This window comes from Marmota marmota, unplaced genomic scaffold (assembly GCF_001458135.2).
Source record: "Marmota marmota marmota unplaced genomic scaffold, marMar, whole genome shotgun sequence".
In the NCBI taxonomy this organism is placed as follows: Eukaryota; Metazoa; Chordata; class Mammalia; order Rodentia; family Sciuridae; genus Marmota; species Marmota marmota.
In genome coordinates this window covers 7,380,660-7,386,515 of record NW_025999842.1, presented here as the reverse complement: position 1 = coordinate 7,386,515, position 5,856 = coordinate 7,380,660, and the positions used below count along the sequence as shown (strand labels likewise).

The window sequence follows — 5,856 nt, the reverse complement described above, 5'->3', positions numbered from 1 at the left end:
TAAAAGTGGTCCTTTTTCTTCACATCTTCTCCAGCGTTTATTATTATTTATTTTTAATGACTGCCATTTGACTGGTTTGAGTGAAATCTCAGTGTAGTTTATAAGTGTCATTGACTTAAAAACAAGTCTTTCAGGCTGGTAACTGCATCATCTTCAAATAGGGAGTTCATATTGGTAAGATTTTCTTGTAGGCAATAGCTTCCCAGCAGTCTGCATTTATTGGAATCTTGTTCTCTGAACACATACACATTCAGATTTTTAAAATATTTCCTCTTCTGTTTCTGGAGTTAGTTGGATCTTATCTCTGACTGAAGACAGAGGCTTCTTCAATAAGTTTAAAGAATAAGTTTAAAGCAATAAGTTTTCAGAATCTTTTATGATCCAAAATTTTTCCAGAGTGCATTGATTTTTATCTGTAATCCTGGCTTGTTCTCAGCATTATGATGATTTCTGTTTTGGATGCTTTCTGGCTTCTTGCTCAGTCCACGGACTCTAGCAGGTTCTAGAGGTTTAGTCTTGTTGTGGAAGAGAATCCTTAGAACTGGATTTGTACAGCCCAGGAACTTTGTTCCTTAAAAGTATGTCTTTCCTCTACTTTGTGTACAACCAGATATATGAAAAATTGTGCTCTATATGTGTAATATGAATAGTAATGCATTCTGCTATCATATATAACAAATCAAAAATGTTTAAAAACTGTGTCTTTCTTTGAGAAATGAGATAAACATTGCTTGGAATTCTAATTACCTTGATTATCAAGTAACTTAATATTACAATCAGATTTTTCTGAATTGGAATTCTTACTGGAAGGCTGAGAAAGTTTTGATGTATTTAAACTTTGTGGTCATAACTCTATATTTTCCTGAGACTGTGAAGACCACTCCACTTCATGTAAGGGTAGAGACTTGCCACCTGACTGGTCACTGACTGAGATGGATCAGGCACTGCATTGTTCTCAGGCATAATGGTGCAGGGACCACTCATTCTGAGCAAATACTACAATGCTATGCTTGGAAAGGGGTTGGTTCTGGAAAAACCTCTAAGACTTCCAGACTAAGTGAAAGAACTTCTCAGCATCACCAGAGTTGTGGTGAAACAGTCCTTATGAATTTGCTTGTTCAAAGAGACTGAGACTCTTCATCAGTAAACATAGTCACATTATTTGAAAATTGATCACCTGAATTATGTGGTACCTTTGTATCAACCAACTTCTGGCTTCCTAGGTCTAGATAATCTGACTCACTGAGATTAATTACTTTATCTGTGACAGCAGTTTCATCTAGAAGCTTGCTACTCCCTTTCTTAGATACACAATCAGCATAATCCAGAAAACACCAAAAAAAAAAAAACAACAAAACAAACAAACAAACAAAACCAGTTTCTGATTATTGGAACTGCAACTACACCACTTTTTTTTGTTTTGTTTTGTTTTGTTTTTTTCTCTGTAAAAATGTTGTAAATTTATTTTTGGTCTGAGGTGGTGTGCTTAAGTTTTTTGTATGAGTAGGTCCATATTCCAGGGCAATCACAAGCATTACATAAGAGTTCAATGATTCATTATTTTTGAGCTATTTTTCTTGGTCTTTGTAAACAAGAGAGAATACTGATTCAATAGATCATTTTCTGACAGCTCTTCACTTCTCGGTCTTTTCACCATGGATGACTTTGTTGGGAGACTTAACCATTTAGTATTAATCATTTGTTTAATGCCAACAGTACTTACTTGGATTTTTCTTCAATTGTGTAGCATCTGGAACAATATCCAACTTGAGTCTAGGGCAGTAATTCCTATGCAGGTGCTATTAATAGTAGATGATTTTTTGCCATGTTTTGGCTTCCAAGTATGACTTCTTGATAGGTCAGACATAGCAGTGTCTGGATTGTAGTTGTCTATCTGTTCACAAGTATTTATCTCCTATTTCTGTGAGCTATTTGAAGAGCTACTGAGTCATCAACATATCACTCAGCGAAATTTAGTGTTTCAAGATCAATGTCATCTTTGGAGTCATTCAAAGTGGCAGGTTTCCTTTTTATGTGATCAAAAACTAGTTGAAAAAGGAAAGTATTGTTGGCTCAAATAAATCTTTTCATATACTCCTCTGTTATATTTATCTTGAGATAATGTTCAATTTTCTTGATAATCTTTAGATCTGGATTTCTGTTCAGTATGAGTACTTTTCTTTAAATTTAGTTTTTCTTCTAATTTGTTATATAGCAGAATGCATTACAATTCATATTACACCTGTAGAGCACAATTTTTCATATGTCTGGTTGTATACAAAGTATATTCACGTCATTCGTGTCTTCATACATGTACTTAGGGTAATGATATCCATTTCATTCCACCATCTTTTCTGCTCCCATGTTCCCTCCCTTTGCCTCCAAGCCCTTTGCCCTATCTAGAGTTCATCTAATCCTCCCATGCTCCCCCTTCCAACCCCACTATGAATCATCCTCCTTATATCAGAGTAAATATTCAGCATTTGGGTTTGGGGTATTGGTTAACTTCACTTAGCATTATATTCTCCAATTCCATCCATTTACTTGCAAATGCCATGATTTTATTCTCTTTAATTGCTAAGTAATGTTTCATTGTGTATATATACCACATTTTCTTTATCCACTCATCTACTGAAGGACATCTAGGTGGTTCCACAGTTTAGCTATTGTGAATTGTGCTGCTATAAACATTGATGTGGCTTTGTCCCTGTAGTATGCTGTTTTTAAGTCCTTTGGGTATAGACCAAGAAGTGGGATAGCTGGGTCAAATGGTTGTTCCCTTCCCAGTTTTCCAAGAAATTTCCATACTGCTTTCCATATTGGCTGCACCAATTTGCAGTCCCACCAGCAATGTATGAGTATGCCTTTTCCCCACATCCTCTCCAACACTTACTGTTGTTTGTATTCTTGATAGCTGCCATTCTGACTGGAGTGAAATGAAATCTTAGAGTAGTTTTGATTTGCATTTCTGCAATTGCTAGAGATGTTGAACATTTTTTCATATATTTGTTGATAGATTGTGTATCATCTTCTGAGAGGTGTCCTTTCAGTTCCTTGGCCCATTTATTGATTGGGTTATTTTTTTTTTGGTGTTAAGGTTTTTGAGTTCTTTGTATACCCTAGAGATTAGTGCCCTATATGATGTATGAGTGGTAAAAATTTGCTCCCAAGATGTAGGCTCTCTATTCACCTCACTGTTTCTTTTGCTGAGAAGAAGCTTTTTCTTTGAATCCATCCCATTTATTGATTCTTGATTTTAATTCTTGCCATAAGAGTCTTATTAAGAAAGTTGGGGCCTAATCCCACACGATTAGGTTGAATTAGGTCCTTGATTCACTTTGAGTTTTGTGCATGGTAAGAGATAGGGTTTAATTTCATTTTGTTGCATATGGATTTCCAGTTTTCCTAGCACCATTTTTTGAAGAGGCTATCTTTTCTCCAATTATGTTTTTGACACCTTTGTCTAATATAAGATAACTGTAATTATGTGGGTTAGTCTCTGTGTCCTCTATTCTGTACCATTGGTCTACCAGTGCCAATACCATGCTGGTTTTTTAAAAATATTTTTTAGTTGTTGATGGACTTTATTGTCTTTATTATTATGCTGAGGATCAAACCCAGTGCCTCATGCATGCTAGGCGAGCACGCTACCACTGAGCCACAACCCCAGCCCTACCATGCTGTTTTGTTACTATTGCTCTGTAGTATAGTTTAAGATCTGGTATAGTGATGCCACCTGCTTCACTCTTCTTGCTAAGAATTTCTTTAGCAATTCTGGATCTCCTATTTTTCCAGATGAATTTCATGACTGTTTTTTCTATTTCTATGAGAAATATCTTTGGGATTTTGATTGGAATTGCATTAAATCTGTATAGTGCTTTTGGTAGTGTGGTCATTTTGACAATATTAACTCTGCCTATCCAAGAGCAAGGTAGGTCTTTTCATCTTCTAAGATATTCTTTGATTTCTTTCTTTAGTGTTCTGTAGTTTTCATTGTAAAGGTCTTTCATTGTAGAGGTATTTCACCTCTTTCATTAGGTTGATTCCCGAGTATTTTTATTTATTTATTTATTTATTTATTTATTGAGGCTATTGTAAATGGGGTAGTTTTCCTTGTTTCCCTTTCAGAGGATTTGTCACTGATATATAGAAAAGCCTTTGATTTATGGGTGCTGACTTTATATCCTACTACTTTGCTGAATTCATTTACTAGTTGTAAAAGTTTTCTGGTGGAATTTTGTGGGTCTTTTATGTATAGAATCCTATCATCAACAAATAGTGATAATTTTCTTTTCCCATTTGTATCCCTTTAATTTCTTTCGTCTGTCTAATTGCTCTGGCCAGTGTTTCAAGAACTATGTTAGATGAAATTGGTGAAAGAGGGCATCCCTGTCTTGTTCCAGTTATTAGAGGGAATGCTTTCAATTTTTCTCCATTTAGAATGATGTTGGCCTGCAGCTTAGTATAGATAGCTTTTATGATGTTGAGATATGCTCCTGTTATTCCTAGTTTTTCTAGTGTTTTGAACATGAAGGTGTGCTGTGTTTTTTTGAATGCTTTTTCTTCATCTATTGAGATGAACATGTGATCAGTCTGAGTATTTTGCATTCCTTTGCTAAACCAATCTCACACAATGACAAGAGATAGTCATAGCCTGAAAGAATGCAAATGTAATAGAACTTCTCTCTGCTCATACATCCCCAAGCTGTCTGCAAATGCCTAGCTGAGCCTGATCAATTTCTATTCCATTTCCAAATTGATCTATTTTAAAAATCACCTTCTTATAGCCCAAAGCTAGGTCAGAGTTTTCTATTATTATAGCTTGTACAATGTGAGCTTTGTCAAGATAGGCCAACTGTGTATCAGATTCATATGGAGCCATGAGACAATCTACCCCCTGAGAGTGTGCTGCCTTAATTACTTTGTGGGCCATGGCATGTGTGATATTGATAGAACGGATGAAACATTCTTAGGCTTCTTCGACTTTACCTTTGTGGAGAAGTGCTTTCCCTTAAGAAGATCTGCTTTTTATCTTTCTATTCTAGACCTCTCTATTTCCTTTTTTTAGAAGGTAAAGTACATTCATCAAATACAAGAATAGATGACCCCATGAGATAGTAACATATTTACAAATTTCACACAAAATTCTATGTATCTATCAGTAGGTTCCCATTGGAGTAGCTTTTCAGCACACACAATAGCTCCTTCGTGAAGCTGACAACAGGTATTCACAAGTATTAGCTTCCATTTATACTTCCTTATATGGATGGGCTCAGAAGCTTCTCTGATAAATTGTAGTAATTCTTGTATCTGCATAGCCCCCCCCCCCCCCCCCCCGAAACTTTAACCTATTGCTACCCTATTAGAGCTCTTATGCTCTAGTCCAGTCATTTTCAAATTTCAGAAGTTGGCAGATTTTTAACTCCCCTCCAGTGACAGAGTCACTAGTTTTGGATTGTGATGGGGTATTCTGAATTTAAACACCCTGGTGATCTGGATGCAGGTGGTCAAATTACAGCTTCCGATCATTAGTCTCCTATCTCTCAGGTAATATCTCTAATAAGGGTTGTTGCTCACACTGAGGAAAATGAAAGTGACATACATTTTGTGAAACTTAGGTAAATTTCTCCTAAGTCAGGTAAATAGCCTCCAGTAAACATTTCCTCTTTGGCACAGTAGGGATGTGGCACTCAGGGAGATAACTGGTAGCACCCAGGAAACAGTAGCAGCAACAACTTCAGTACTTTATCCTGTCTCTAGAGGATGTGTAGCCATGGGTGCAAGCCCACTCCAGACTCCACATTTCTTTTGGCTTGGGCCAGTGGAAAAAAGGCCAAGGATGAAGATCATAGGTAG

General features: G+C 36.3%; 1 pseudogene; it reads right to left on the bottom strand.

Annotated features, from left to right (window-relative positions):
• Nucleotides 1-216: 216 nt before the first annotated feature.
• LOC107151594 lies at nucleotides 217-5,316 on the bottom strand (annotated as a pseudogene).
• Between the last annotated feature and the right edge of the window lie 540 nt (nucleotides 5,317-5,856).